Consider the following 15,731-nt stretch of genomic DNA (forward strand, 5'->3'; position numbering starts at 1 on the left):
TCTCCTCCCTGCCTTGTTGCCCAAAGTCCTGCACAACTGCCAGTGATCCAAACTGAACCTCACTGGTTGTGCTTTGGGCTAAATCAGTTGGCCTTATAATGAAACAGGCTTCCAGAAGCTGAGCTCTACAAACGGTTGCCTGCCTCTTTTATTAAAAGGTCTCTTCCAGAAGGGGCCCTGCTTACTTTTCTTATTCATTTACACCTCTCCTACAGCCGCAGGCTCGTTCTCTGCTAATGTGAGTTTAGCGCCTCACTTAAGCAAGGCGGCCCAATGAAGAGCCATCAAACGGCTCCCACAACCCATTAGAGAAGGAAACTTTAAAAGAGCACAGCAAAAGGCCACACACAAGATTACCTTTCCCATAACTTACAGAGGATTTGTTTACTTTTAAAAAACATACCCTTTGGGAAATAAGCTTGTCATTTCCCCTTATCTCTTCTAGAAATGTATCACCTCTCTGTTACCGCAGTCATTCATTTTTCCACTAATTCTACAGATATTTATAGAATACCTACAAGACAGCCATGAATAGGATAGGTGAAGTCCCTTGTCTCCCTGGCAGGGGAAGGGAGAGAGACAGAAGAACATCAAACAGCAGCCAGAATTGTGGAGAACCAAGAGCAGACATAAGAGGGTGAGCCTGTGATTGCATTAGACCAGTCTTCCAGAAGGACCCTTCTGAGAGGGTGATGTCTACAGTGAAGTCTAAATGACAAGGAACGAAATGGGTGAAGATCAAGGGAAATTATTTCAAGTGGAGTGAGTTGTTAATACAAAGGCCCTAAGAGCAACGAGCTTACATATTTACCCCACACTACTTTGCTTCCATGTTTCGACTGTTTTTTGAAAATTCAGCTGAATTTTCTAAGGCCTGGATGGTTCACCAATCAATGCCCATTGCACCCAATACCTCTACGGTTAAGAAACAGCAGTACATGGGAAAGATGTTGCAACTTGAAAGAATCCTGACTTCATCCTTTCCCTTACTGTTTATTGAGCATTTGCCTAATAACTGACACTATTCTTACTCAGACGACAACCAGAAATAAAACACCAAATAAGCAGTTACAAATCCGTGAAATTAATGTAACAGCAGGAGCCAAAACTGAGTACCTCCAGGTACCCTTCCCACCCAAGTGAGGGAAGACGTCCCTGAAATGCCCATTGTTTGGCAAAGATGTAATGACAAGTAAGATGGAAATCAGGGAGGGGAGGAGGGCCGGTAGGGAGAGGAAGCAAAAAAGCATTCTGGGTGGAAGGAACATCACAGGCATAGGCCCGAGGTGAGAAAGGGCAGAGAACAATGGAGGGATGTACGGTAGAGTAAGCAGCAGCAGGGGAGAAAGAGCAGAATGGGGATGGGGAGGGGAGCAAGCACTGGGCTTTGAAGGTCTTATTAGATGTTAAAATTTATCCCCAAAACAGGGTCGCCTGGGTGGCTCAGTGGGTTAAAGCCTCTGCCTTTGGCTCAGGTCATGATCCCAGGGTCCTGGGATCGAGCCCCACATCGGGCTCTTGGCTAAGTGGGAAACCTGCTTCCCTTCCTCTCTCTCTCTCTCCCCCCCTCCTGCCTCCTTGTGATCTCTGTTAAATAAAAAAGTTTTTTAAAAAATCTAGCCCCAAAACAATGGGGAGCAATGGGGAAGAGCTTTAAGGAGGAGAGTGATATGACAAGATTGACACTTTAGAAACATCTCTGGCTTTTGAAATGGCTATCTGGAAGATATCCTCCAGGACAAGAAATAAGGGACCATTTTGGATCTGTAGCAATCCAGGGGGAAAATGATGACATGAACTAAGATAATGGCAGGGAGGATGGAAAAATGGGCTGAAAAGATGTATAGGAGATATAATTAATAGTATTTGGTAACACAGTACATATGAGAAGCGAGTGGAGATGGGGAGATATGAGAAGAACCTCAGGTTTCCGGTATAAACATCCCGGGGGAACCAGTAGCACCCTTTCCTACCTAAGAGAAGATGTACAAAATGAAAATAAACTTGTAGGGACAAAGGAAGTTAAGTTAGAAACATGAAGAGTTCAAAGTACCGGGGCACCTCGTTGGCTAGGTAGGTTGAAAGTCTGAGGTCTCCATCGCAGGGTTATGAGTTTAAGACACGAGTTGGGCTCCACACATGGAGCCTACTTTAAAAAAGAGAGAGAGGGAGAGAGAGTGAAGTACCTCTGAGGCCTCCGAATGAAGCTACCAGAGGTTGGCTGGACTCCTGGGTTTGGAGCCCAAGAGAAAGGCCTGGCCCAGCAGAACTAGAAAGGGAAGTTCATTAAAGAGACATCAGGTCATTAAATGTGGACTCAAAGCAACTGTAAGAAGATATCTTTGAGACAATCATAGAGATTTAGGAAGAGTTAGATGACATTATGTAATTACACTATTAATTCTGCTTAGGTATAAAAATGGCATGGTGGCTCTAATTTTCAAAATATACACCCTTACAAGGTGTATTTTGCGGATGTACAAGCAAAATGGTAAGATGCGCCAAATGTCGGGGGCTGTCACAGCTGAGTGATGGGGTCCAGGGGCATTAAACTATGATCTCTACTTTTGTTTGTATTTGAAAACACCTGTAATATCTTTTCTGTGAAGTCACCTACCTATAGAGGCACCAGTGAGAAATGGACAGAATTGCTCTGGGATGAGAAGAAATGGGAAGAAAGAGGTAAGTGAGGTCAGGGGAGGTCAGCGTCCTGAGGAATCTCCTTATTGAACGAAAAACGCAGGAAGAGAAGTTGCTGCAGAAACGTGAAGATGCTTCTGGAGAGGAGGAGAAAACCAATGAGGGCATGTGCAGAAGCTGCAGGGGGCGCCGCAGGAAGGCAGGGGTTGCCAGCTGTGTCCATAGTACAGAGACCTGAAGTAGGAAAGTCTGAATGGGACTCCTGGCGTGCAGGATCCAGAAGGTGCTGCGACACTTCTCAGTCAGCCCGGCACAGTGGTGACCCAACCCTGGATTTTGGGGGGCTAAAGAATGAACACAATGTGAGGTCTTAGGAAACAGGGTACAGCCCACTCTTAAGCAGCTGAGCCCTGAAGGGCAAGAGAAAAACGTCATAGCTAAAACCCTCTGGGACTGGGGTGCCTGGGTGGCTCAGCAGGTTAAGTGTCTGCCTTGGGCTCAGATCATGATCCCAGGGTCCTGGGATTGAGTCCTGCCTTGGGCTCCCTGCTCAGTAGGGAGTCTGCTTCTCCCTCTCTCTCTGCCCCACCTCCCTGCTCGTTCTCTCTCTCTCTCTCTTTCTCAAATAAATAAAAAAATCTTTAAAGCAGAAACAAACAAACAAAAAAACCTCTGGGACTGACAGAGGGCTTTTGGTTAGGACGGGAAAGACTGGAGCCTGGTCCAAGGAAGGAAGGCATGGCCTCAGTCACTCACTAGTTCTGAACTTGGGCAGGGCACATTTATAAAATGGGATAAGGATTAGGACAAGCCTTCAGAATTCAAACAAAAGAACCTACGTGGAGGTCTTTGGTAAAGTGTCAAGAGTTATGTACATTACTATTATTAACTAGGTAAATGATTACTCTGACATTTATAAAATCCAAGCAGCCTTACCCTTGTGCTTGTTTCTTCTCCATAACCAGAGAACATGATATTTTCACTGGCGGTGAGGAAAAGAGAGAGATCAGAGCAAAACAGCTAGTGAAGATAATCAGAAGATATACCTGCCATTTTTCTTTTGGGCACAGGAGAGGGTAGTGGTTTATTCTGCAAAGAAATGAATCCACAACCATTTTTTTTTTTATTCATGGTAAACATGAAAAATAGTTAAAGCCTAGCAATGTGAAAAAATAAATAAATAAAGCCTAGCAATGTGTGGCCAACAGATCATACATATTGCAAAGGCAAATGTAATAATAAAGGAAGTAGAATTCTATAAAAATTAAATAATGAAAATGGTATTCCAGAAAGCCATTAGCGAGGAACTATGATGCTAGGAACAGTAGCACTTTCAATGTAAGCAAAGACCTTTGCTTTTAAAATCCTTAATGAAGATAAGTCCAAAAAACAGTACTAAAAGCTATGGGAAAGTCTTGAAAATCAAACTGTCAAAAAAATAAAACAAGCCACAAAAAACCCCACAAATCCAGGCTGCGTCAATGTTCATAATGGACCCTGAGGTCAACACCACATGTGTTCATTAAATGGTTGCGAACCATCACTAAGTGGATATATACAGTCCATTTTGTGTGTTTATTCTGGTGTACAGGGTTTTTTTTTTTTTTTTCTTGTTTAAATGAAAAGCCTATTGCCAGCACTAAAGAATTTCAAAATGTTAGATTCTGGCTTAAAACTACAGCCAGTGGAGAATTCCCATGGAGCGCCCAATCTCTCCTGCCCCGGACTTTTCTCGTCCCTGTGTGCCTTTCTCCTCCTGCTCTCCTGTCTCTTCTCCCCATCTCCTCCTGGACCCCCAGCACCGTGACTGCCAAGAATGCAAGTAAGTTCAGTTATTTACTTTTTTTTTTACCACCAGTTTTAGTTCCTTGAAAGACATTTGTATTTTCAAAGCTGCATCATGGTAAAAGGGAAGTCCCCATGTTCTGGTAAGCAAATGAGACGCCAGTTCTCTTTTGGGGAAGGAACCCAAGACTCACATCCTTGAAATCACATCCCAGTGGCTACAGAACCCCTGCATGGATGTAAGAGATCAGTCCGGAGGTAAAACTTCCCCTCTGGGCTCTCAGCTCACTATTCCAGATTTACTGAAATTGAGTATCAGATTTTTTTTTTCCTTTTCCTAAGAGCAGACCTGCGTGGAGTAGAGTGAGAGAGAGTGCCATTCGGGGAGCAGGAAGCCCAGGAGAAAAAGTGTCATCTTCATCAGCCCGTGGGCAAAGGGCCTCAAAGCAACTCTCCAGTTGTGGGCTTAATAAGATACAAAATAGACTCAGGGTTTTTTTAATCTCAAAAAAAAAATAATAAGTTTGGAGAAATCAGAACTGAAATATAATTTTGCTTTATTTTTTTAAAACATTTTATTTACACTTTTCTACCTTCTTGAACAAATAAAACAGCAATCATCTTACCAGGAATACAAATAAGATTTCATAAAATGGCATTTTACAAGCCTTAAGCAAAATGAATGTTTGAATTATCTTTTAAAAGTAATTTGCTGTGTTCTCCCGCTGTCAATTATCATGAAGTTTGTTCAAACTTGACACTTTGCATGGGTAAAGTACTTTATTAATCGCATCTGTAAGTGTATGCTCAGTGCCTCTTATATAACTATATTGTCAGAGCAAGCTTAGTGCCAGAGATACTCTCTGTTTCCTGGGCCTATAAATGGCAATTAGGTGGTGAAGGGAATGAAATCTACTGCCTACCAGGAAACAGGTTAGGTTCTCTGACAGCGTTACTCAATAACCCACCTCAGTGGTTACTATTATTCTCTTTATCCAGATGAGGAAACTGGAGAAAAGTGATATTAAGAAATTGGCCTAAGATCACACAGCTGATAAGTGACAGAGGTAGGAATGACCCCGGCTCTGTCTGTCACCAACGTCCATGATCCTTTCCCATTTGTTGATGAACCAAAGAAGTAATTTAAGTCATGAGTTTGCTGCCCACTGATCAGCCATCAGAGCGGGGTTTCCAGGGCCTCATATAATATTAACAGGCAGCCCACTCACTCTGCTTGTGGTGAAGGCCCTCTGCATTGCGAGAAAACCCTTGGAGTTGTCTTGAAACCTAGAATCCTGTTTTCAATCCCACATTATATACGTCACTGCAAATGCATTTGAGCTAACAGGGAGCATCTGATTGCACATAAATTCAAATTCTCTATGGTATTTCTTGTAAAATAATTTATTAGCTTAAATAAGATGCAGCCCCTTTCTGAAACCATCATTCTGTGAAATCAACATCTAAGACTTTTTTCCATATAGGAAGTTTGTTAATCATAGTTAACTGTGAATATCAAGCAGTATTTCTTACTTTCGGCCCACACTGACTACAGCAAATGAAGCTTTTGTTCAAGTATATAAATGATTTCACCTAGCAACAGAACCAAGACCCCAGTTAATGAGCTAATAGTTCAAGCCACCACTCATCTATTCATTCACCCAAAAGTAATCAAACACCTATAATGCACCAGAGTCTGTGCTAAGTCAGCTAAGGTGTAATAATGATAGCCAATATTTATTGAGCTCTTTCAGTATATCGAGCTTCAAAGGCTTTATGTAGGGATGCCTGTGTGGTTCAGTTGGTTAAGTATCTGACTTGATTTTGGCTCAGGTCATGATCTGGGGGTTGCGAGACTGAGTCCTACGTCGGGTTGCACACTCACCACCGAGTCTGCTTGACTTGTCCCTTTCCCTCTCCCTCGATCCCTCCCCATGCTCACACTCTCAGTAAATAAATAAATTAATTAAATCTTTATTTAAAAAAAAAAGAATGAAATTCCTTGAGGCAGAGAGAATAAAATAATAAAGGCCTTACATGTAGTATCTCATGTAATCCTCCTAACAACCTACATGGTACTGGCCTATCTCTAGCATTTGCCAGGTTAGAAGCAAGAATAAAATAGAGGACGCTGGCCTACCTCCCTATCCCCCCCTGCCCCGTCATATAACTTGCACCACAGAAGGAGCCTTGGGTCAATGGGTGTGAACATCTCAGACAAACATCCCAAACAGTGTCCTCCTTCTCACGCTGCAAAGAGCAGATTTCCAGTTACTGTGAGGTTTCTGGGTGCACACACTGGGGACACTGTCTATCTTTGAAAGGATGGACCTAGGGCCAACCCCAGCGGGCTCTGGAAGCACGCTTAGAGCTATTTGGGGAGGGAGTCTTGGGATCTCAGGCAGCACAAGTATGATCTAGAAGAAGCAGGTAGAGGCACATTCCTTTGGCCCTAGGGACTGCTTGCCTGCAGGTGGGATATAGCTAGAGCGGTTTAGAGCAGTGCCTTCTGAAGCGCCAGGCCCAGGCAGGGGCCCTAGCTGCCTGGGATAGAAAGACAGGATCAGGGAGGAAGGTACTGTCGCTATCCCCAGTTAGGAGATGAAAACCTAAGATGAGAAGGTAAATAACCTGGTCACACAGCAATACTGGCAGAGCCAGCGCTGGCATGGAGGCAGTCCTCGGATCAGACTGCATGGGTTCAAATCCCCAGCTCTAACCATTAGACTGTGTTGCCTCTCCCTGGGTTCATGAAGAAAACAGTTCTCTGTTGTGGTAGAGCTTATTGTATAGTGGGAAAGGCAGACAATAAACAAGGCTAAAAAAACAAATAACTATATAACTACATGCTTTATAATATACAAATCATACAAATTTTAAGTGCTATAAACAAAGGGCAATGACAGAAAATGTAACCAGTGGGGCCAGGGGCGAGGAAGGTCATGTGGATAGGGGTCCTTACGGAAAGTCTTTCTAAAGCACTTGCTCTAAGGCAGTAGCTACAAGGTAAGGAAGAGACCGTGGCCAAAGTCAAAGGGAAGGACAACACAGTTAGAGGGTCTAGCATATAATATCTTCCCTCTGCCCCTGCCAGTGTGGGACACCTGTCTGACTCTTTATTCAGAACTTCTGTTTTTCCAACCCATATTCACTCATGTCCTTATTCACTAATGCATTCATTCATTTATTCATTCAAAATATTTTTAAAAGCCTATTTTAAGTTCTGCAATAAAAACAGGAGGCATCAGGACAAATCCTGACATTTGGAAGTTTATAATCAGCCTCATGGGGAAGATGGATGCCCAAATAACTACAAAAATGGTCAATGCCACCTGGGTGGCTTGGTCAGTTTAGCGTCTGACTCTTGGTTTCATCTCACGTCATAATCTCTGCGTCATGAGATGGAATCCCGCGTCAGCATCCACGCTGAGCAGAGAATCTGATCGATGATTCTTTCTCCCCCCTCTTCTCTCTCTGCCCCTCCACCTGCTTGCATGCCCTCTCTCTCATAAATAAATAAAATCTTTTTTTTATTATTTATTTTATTTGATGGAGAGAGAAAGCACAAGCAGGGGAAGCAGCAGGCAGAGGAATAGTAGAAGCAGGCTCTCTGCTGAGCAGGAAGCCTGATGCTGGGCTTGATTCCAGGACCCTGAGATCATGACCTGAGCTGATGGCGGATGCTTAAGGGACTGACGCACCCAGACATCCCCAGTAAAATCTTTTTTAAAAAATGGTCACCGCTTACTATTTACTAGACAGTAAGCACTGTACTAACTCCCTTACTTACATGTATTATTCCAATTAATTTTCACAACAAGCCTACCAAATACGTGCTACTCTTGCGTCCATTATCGAGATGAGCAGCAGAGCAGCAAGATTAACTTGCCATGGTCGTGGCACAGGGAAGCGGCTGAGCCATTTAGCGACCACATTAAAGTATATTTCTAATAGCCACACAACTTAGAGGGGAAAAGAGAATTTGCAGGTAAGGAGAAGAAAAGCCACTCGCTTGTGCTTTTCATCAATCACCCCTACCTCCGGAACTGCTAACATCAAGAGACGGGCGAGTCTGAGGTCTCCGTGGTCCTGCCGCTCCACGGGGCTTGCTTTAAATGCTAGCTCTCTTCCTCCGAGCCTGACGTGGCCTTTGGAAGAAAACTGAAAAAAATCCTCTCAAGCCCCCAGTGGCCATCTCCTAATCCTGTCTCTGGCAGGTAAGCGCCGAGAGACCCACTCTGCCCCACACAGGTTAAAGTGTGACTTCTGTACTTCGTCATGACCCTTGGGACAGTCATCAGCGCTAGTACCCCGCAGGCACTGTCCCCTCTCCGGAGCTTCCTACAAAGAGAACTCCAGCTGCCCACAGCCCCACATCTCTCCAGTCACTGCAGACTATATCGGATTTTTGGAGGGTCAGGGGTGAAGGCAGCACACGGTGGGGGAGGGGTAGTGGTGTATTTTAAAAAGATAGTCACGGTGCTTTGGAGAGATCAGTTTAAAGCACATGGTTTCCCCCCTTTTAGCTAACTTCAGCTAATTCTCATTTTTCTAAGTGTACATCTACCTATTTTCATTAGAAAGCTAATGACCTCAAACCACTCTCAGCAAATACCAAAGGATCCTATTATGCAATTCCTAATAGCCTATGTGCTGACACAGTGTCTGAAATTAATAAAGGACATGTCAGAGCTTATAATCAAACTCTGTGATTGCGTCGTGGAAGTTTGTTTCATTTTTAATAACAAATTCATAGGCGGGAGTACTAGTACTCTAGTACTTCTCTAGTACTTCTCATCCAGCCCCCCACCCCACCCCACAAACCTTGGGACAGTTCTTCAATAAACACCTTCCAGCAGAGGTCCTTAGCTTGTAGTTCATGAATGCTCTGATACTGTCTGCAAAATGGTGAGGGTGTATGTACATCACTCTGGGGGAAGGATCTGTAACTTTTGTCAGATTCTCAAAGAACCTACAACCCCCCAAAGGCTGAGCATTAGTGCATTTCAGTGAGCACCACAAATCTTAGTTCCTCTCTTGCACGACTTGGAAGTGTGTACATTTATTTCTGTATTGTTCTAGGGGAACTATAAGGATCTCAGTTTTAGTAACTTGGGCCATTTCTCCTGGAGAAAATTCAAAGAATAGGGAACTGACACCGGGAGCAGGAAGAGCTACAATGGGCAGGGCGGGGCTGGGAGTATTTGTGACCTGGTGGGAGACAGAAAGAAGGGCAGGGAAAATAAACCTGCTTTTGCAGTGCCCTCCCGTGTCCGCAGGAAGCATGGGCAGACACACAGCTGCACTTTGGAGCCATCCTGACCAAAGCAAAATTCCTCAAAGGGAGGAATTAAGAAATACAGAAGTCCTTTGTGGGTTCAGCTCTTCAAGCCCTCCAGGGAGTTTGGGGTTGAAAAAAATTAACATCTTATGAAAAAAAAAAAAAGACCCATTTGTAGTTTCTGGAACACAACGATGTAGACACAATTAACTGAACTGTATACAGCTTAAATTAGTAGACATGGGAAATGTTCTGCAATTTTCCACTTACCTTTTCCCTGATTGGTAGAAATGTTCTAGAATCTCCTTTCCTCAGACACTGGACACAATATTTCGAAATCTGCTTTGCTTCCCTGTAGATACTCTGTATCCTGAGTCAGGTGAAGGCTTCCTGGGTTTCAGATTCATTGAACCAGAGCTGTCCGTTCCCGCCCAGAGTTCCATTTCCTGGGTCCTGAGTGATCCCAGTATAAACCATGGAATAACTTGTCCATTTGAGCTGATCACATAAATCACAGGTCCTTGATTTGTTCAGTTATTCAACAAATAGATTCTGGGCCTCTTCTTCACGCCAGGCATTCTGCTTGGTATTGAAGAGGTGGCCGTGACTGCAACAAGCACGGCCTGGGGCCTCATGGAATTTCCAATCTAGTGGGGGACACAAACTAATAATTAGAGGCAATTACTACACACAGTGACATCCATTGTGACAGGAGTCGCATTAAAGGGGGACCTAAACTGGACCCGGTGGGGGATGGTCAGGGAAGACAGAAGGAAGTAATGGCTCAACTGGGACCTGAAGGAAGAGTGAAAATTAATTAGAAAAGGAAAGAATGGGTCAAAGGAAGAATGGAAACCACATATGACAAAACAATAATAATAATAAGTGTAGCAGGGGCACCTGGTGGCTCAGTGGCTTAAAGCCTCTGCCTTAGGCTCAGGTCATGATCCCAGGGTCCTGGGATCGAGCCCCGCATTGGGCTCTCTGCTCAGCGGGAAGCCTGCTTCCCTCTCTCTCTCTGCCCGCATCTCTGCCTACTTGTGATCTCTGTCTGTCAAATAAATAAATAAAATCTTTAAATAATAATAATAATAATAATAAGTGTAGCAGACCCGGAATAATCGAGTAGCTGGAGATAAGGTAGACGGGGCGGGGGGAAGGGGGGTGGCCAGACCATCACACCTCTGCGGGCCATGTTAAAAAGACTTATCCCTGAGAGCAATGGAGAGACTTTCAAGAATTGGAGGATTTTAATCAAGAGACCGACTGGATGATTTGTATTTTAGAAAGATAACCTTGGGTGTTATATCAAAACAAATTGAATGGGCCGAGATGAAGGAAGAGCGCCAAGGGGTGATGATGGCTGTCTAATTTAGCAAAGGGACAGCGGGGGGAGAAAGAAGGGAAATGATTTGCAATATAGTTATGCCCTGAGAGTTTTCTGCTAGAGGGCTGGTCTAAGGCCTAGGCTTTTCTTTGCTTCAACTTTTCTCTGTTGTCACAGGAGTTCCCTGGAAAGACCTCCACGCCCCCGCCCTCATATGCTTCTCTGTCTGTTCCATTCCCAAACCCACCGTCTGAGAATACCAACACAAGTTACAAGAGACTGGGACAGAAATCCTCACGCTTGTCCAAAAAATAATGTGCAGAAATAAATATATGTATCATATTTCATATAAGGTGAAAATTACTAAGGATAAAGGAGAGTCACCAAGAGCTTTCATCCTGTCAGGCTTCCAGAATAATTTGGAATCTCTGACTCAAAGCTGGGGTTCTTACAAGAAAGTCAGCATTAATTACAATTCATAAGATCTGAAGAACACTTCACTTTGAGAGTGGGGGAAACAAGTGCCTCCTGCTAACTTGTCCAAGGTCATATGGAGGCCTCAGTCTGCATGTTATCTGCTTTAAAGTGAAACTGACTTACCAGTTTCTGGAAAAACTGACAAATGGAAAGTAACTGCACAGTATCCATTATGTATTCATTATTATTCACTTAAGATGTATAAAATTTCATTGGTGTTGTGTTTAATGTGTTGACTAAAGTGTGTGTATTTTAGTGGAAGAAAGTTCTAAGTGCTTTCATTGGTATATCCATACCTCAGTACCTCTCTAATTTTCATATTAGATTTTAAGCTCCTGCAGCACAAAAGCCCTCATGACTGAAGAAGGAATGTACAGTTACAAAGATAAAAATGCCTCACCTCTAGAAGTAGCTTCCCTTAATGGGTAAAGTAAGTCATGAGTTTCATAAAAATTTCCCCGAGCAGAAAGTATGGTGATATGTCAGCTATTCCCAATGACTGATCAGAAAGAGATGTTGAAGGAATTTAGATTCTAAAGAGTTTGTGTTATGACCAAAGACAAAGGGGCTTAGATGGAAAGACTCAGAATGACGTGTAATCTCTGACTTTGTCAGTGGTATGTGTGCAGAAAACAAGTCTATCTGGGTACTTAAGGAAAATGGGCTTTTCACTGGCAAGTTTGCCTTTGGGAAAAAGAATAACTAGATATTTGGAGCAATCAGGTACTATGGAGCAATCATGGAGATCTTCAAAATTATGATCTAGGTAGACAAAACTCCACTTTGGAAATTATCAGGTATATCCATTTTGATCACTATCTTCACATGCCCCAAAGGAGAAAAGAACAAATTACAAAAGAATTAAGGTCCAAATCCTTTTTCTCTAAACTTAAAATACTTAAAAAAAAAAAACCAAAAACAAACAAAAAAAACTGCTAAAATAATAGTAATATTATAGGAATTTACTTTTAACTAAATAAAACTTAGTGTTGTACAGAAGTTGTGTATGGAAGAAGTACAGTTTATAATATAAACTAAAAGCCAAAATTTAAGAGTAAATTTAATAAATAAATAAAATGTAGCTTTAAAAGATATGGGTCAGCAGGGGCCCCTAGGTGGTTCAGTTGGTTGAGCCCCCAACTCTTGATTTTGGCTTCAGGTCCTGATCTCAGGGTTGTAAGATGGAGCCCCAAGTCAGACTCAGCACTGAGCATAGAGTCTGCTTAAGATGTCTCTCTCCCTCGGGGCACCTGGGTGGCTCAGTGGGTTGAAGCCTCTACTTTCGGCTCGGGTCATGATCCCAGGGTCTTGGATGGAGCCCTCTGGCTCTCTGCTCAGCGGGGAGTCTGCTCCCCCCAACTCTCTCTCTGCCTGCTTCTCTGTCTACTTGTGAGCTCTCTCTGTCAAATAAATAAATAAAATCTTTAAAAAAAAAAATGATGTCTTTCTCCCTCTCCCTCTGCTCCTCTGCCCTCCATCTAAAGAAAAAAAAAAAAAAGATCTCAGTCAGCAGTTTTATTTTTCTTTTAGACTTAGCATTATTTCCTTTAAACTCTGAGAAAGACCTATGTGACAGGCAAGTATATACCCATTTTACAGATGAGGAAACAAGCTCCAAAGACAATGTAATTTACCAAAGTGATATAGCTAATAACTGGCAGAGCAAAGACTTGAACTTAGTTCAGTCCTCCTCCAAAGTCTGTGTATTTAACCACTAGTCTATAGTTTGACATCTTAACTAAAGCAGCACGTCTCTACGGAAAATGGACGAGTGAGACAAAAGGACAGGCATCAGGTCCCTCGTTAACCAGGTTGGGAGCCTTCTGCTGACCTTTGTTTAGACTCTAAGAAGTCTCCCAGCCCTTTAGTATCAGGTCCACATTCAAGTAACACTATTTCTAAAGATAAGGCTCTGGGAAACACAGTTCTGAAATGCTTCAAGCGATACATATTCTAAGACCCTTCTGGAAAACTCACAGAACACATCAGTATATTAAAAAACACCAGAAATTCCACATAAAGGAAACCTGTTGTAAATGTGTCCCAGCAGGAAATAGATGTCACACCTAAAAAGAGTAACTAATTGAAGTTTAATGAAAGCCTGCTTACAAAGTTTAGGCAGAGTTTAGGAAACCAATATGGGACAAGGAATCATCCTAGGACTTGCAACAGTGGGACACCATTACAACCTGTGGGTCTGAAAGGGCAAGCATTAGAGACAAGGACCAAGAGACTGAGATTCCAGAGAAGACAGAATGGTGGAGAAGACAACTGATGTTCAGCAGAGTTTTCCCCCATGAGGTAGTTGCTATATTGGGGGAAATGGAAAGAAGCTGTGAATCCACAGAGCAGGAGGCTTTGCCTGGGCAGAGAGTAATTGCTGAAGGACTCAGATTCCCCACCAAAACAATGGAAGCCAGAAGACTATGGAATAACGCTTTTGAAGTGCTGAAAGAAAGTAAGTGCCATCCTAGAATTCTATACCCAGTAAAAATAGTCCTCAAAACCAAAGTTAAAATACAGATATATTCAGATGAAGTCTTGGGAGAAGCAGTCTTCCATGGGTCCTGAATGGACCTTGCGTCCCTATGGCCTGATTTAATAGCTTCTAACGATCAGGGGAGACTCTGGGTGAGGCCAAGATCTTTCCACCCCAGGGGGAAATGAAAGCCTTAGACTCCACTGACAAGAACAATGGGATGGGGGGAGAGACTATAGAGTTTGTGTTATTACCTGTCTCTCTTGAAGAGTGAGTTTCATGCATTCCTGTGGCCAGATACGAAAGCAGTAAGTTGGCGGGGAAATGACCATCCAGGTGAGGCTGCTCAGATGACTGCTGTCTACCAATGCCGTTGCGCCCCCTGCTGAATGTGTAATAGGTGTCGACATTTTACATGATTACATCATTAAGTCCAAGAACATTTTCTCAATCAGGAAGAGCCACTTGAAGGTGACAGTGGAACAAGTGTACAAAAGACCAACAACCAGGCTTCCAGTTCCTTCCCATGCTATGTTAAGAAAAGAGACAGAGAGACTTTAAAGAAAGGAAAAAGAAAGCACAGGCTTGATGAAGGATGTCAAGCCAACAAAGGTATTGAAAGATGCAGGATCTCAAGACATCAGCCCTGTGTGCCCATGAAAAGTCTAACAGGAGATAAAGGCTTATAGCAGATTATTGCCAACTGAACTCACTTGAATACCTTTGGTATCCATAAGAATCCACATCCAGACAAAACTAAATAAAACAAAGTGATCAATAAGGCCACTATAGCCCAAGTGGCCAGAATCATTCCTGCATTTGAGACTAGGAGCAACAACCTTACCAACATAACCACTTGGGTTATGAGCCCATTGGGATCAATATACAGGCTTCCATTTATAAGACAAAGAAACTTAAATGGCCTACAAAGATGGTGGCACGTGTTAGTAGCTGACTTGGCTTTCTAAAGTTGAGTATCTGCTTGTTCCTGGCACATAGACTATATCAGGCCTCAAGTACAATCCTGTGGCCACCACCGGTATCTAATAGCTTTAGACGTTTACAGTGGCTATGGAAATCCATACCTATAAGGACAGCAGTTTCTGGTGTGCTCAAGAAATTCTATGATATGGAGAATAGAGGTATCATGTTGATGTTCCTAACATCTGCTGTGCTGTGGTTAAAAAAATTACCATGCTGTGATCCACTAAGTCCTGTCTGTTATTGGTATCTGTAGAGTTTTCCTTGCTTGCCATCCTATAAAATGAAGCTCTTCACTCACATAAAAGTTCATAGAATTGTTTCCAGGACATGTGCATACACACCTCTAGTGGGAGTTCAGTAGGCACAAGGAAAATGACACCAGATGGAAGCACAGAAACATGCAAAGAAATAACGAGACCCAGAAGAGTAACACTATGTAGCTACATATAAATGAATATTTCTTTAACAGATACAGGTTTGTTCAATATTTCTCTTCGTGTGATTTTTGATGGATTGTAGCTTTCAAGGAATTGGTCCATTTCATCTACGTTATCAAATTTATGGGTATAAAATTGTTATTGTTAATAATATTCCTTAAGTATCCTTTTTTTGAAGTGTAATACATATGACATTAATATATATTATTTTCAGATGTACAACATAATGACTCAAGGTTTGTATACAGTGTGAAATGATCACAGTATTCTAGTTCCCATCCATCACCATACAAAGTGATCAAAAAATTATTTTTTCTTGTG

General features: G+C 42.7%; 1 long non-coding RNA gene across 1 annotated transcript; it reads left to right on the top strand.

Annotated features, from left to right (window-relative positions):
- Positions 1-3,606: 3,606 nt before the first annotated feature.
- LOC116573658 lies at positions 3,607-12,335 on the top strand. Its single transcript, XR_004278915.1, has 3 exons — positions 3,607-4,462; positions 5,425-5,492; positions 11,211-12,335. It is a non-coding gene; the product is annotated as an uncharacterized LOC116573658 (long non-coding RNA).
- Positions 12,336-15,731: the final 3,396 nt, after the last annotated feature.

The sequence above is a fragment of the Mustela erminea genome, chromosome 14, assembly GCF_009829155.1.
Source record: "Mustela erminea isolate mMusErm1 chromosome 14, mMusErm1.Pri, whole genome shotgun sequence".
Taxonomy (NCBI): Eukaryota; Metazoa; Chordata; class Mammalia; order Carnivora; family Mustelidae; genus Mustela; species Mustela erminea.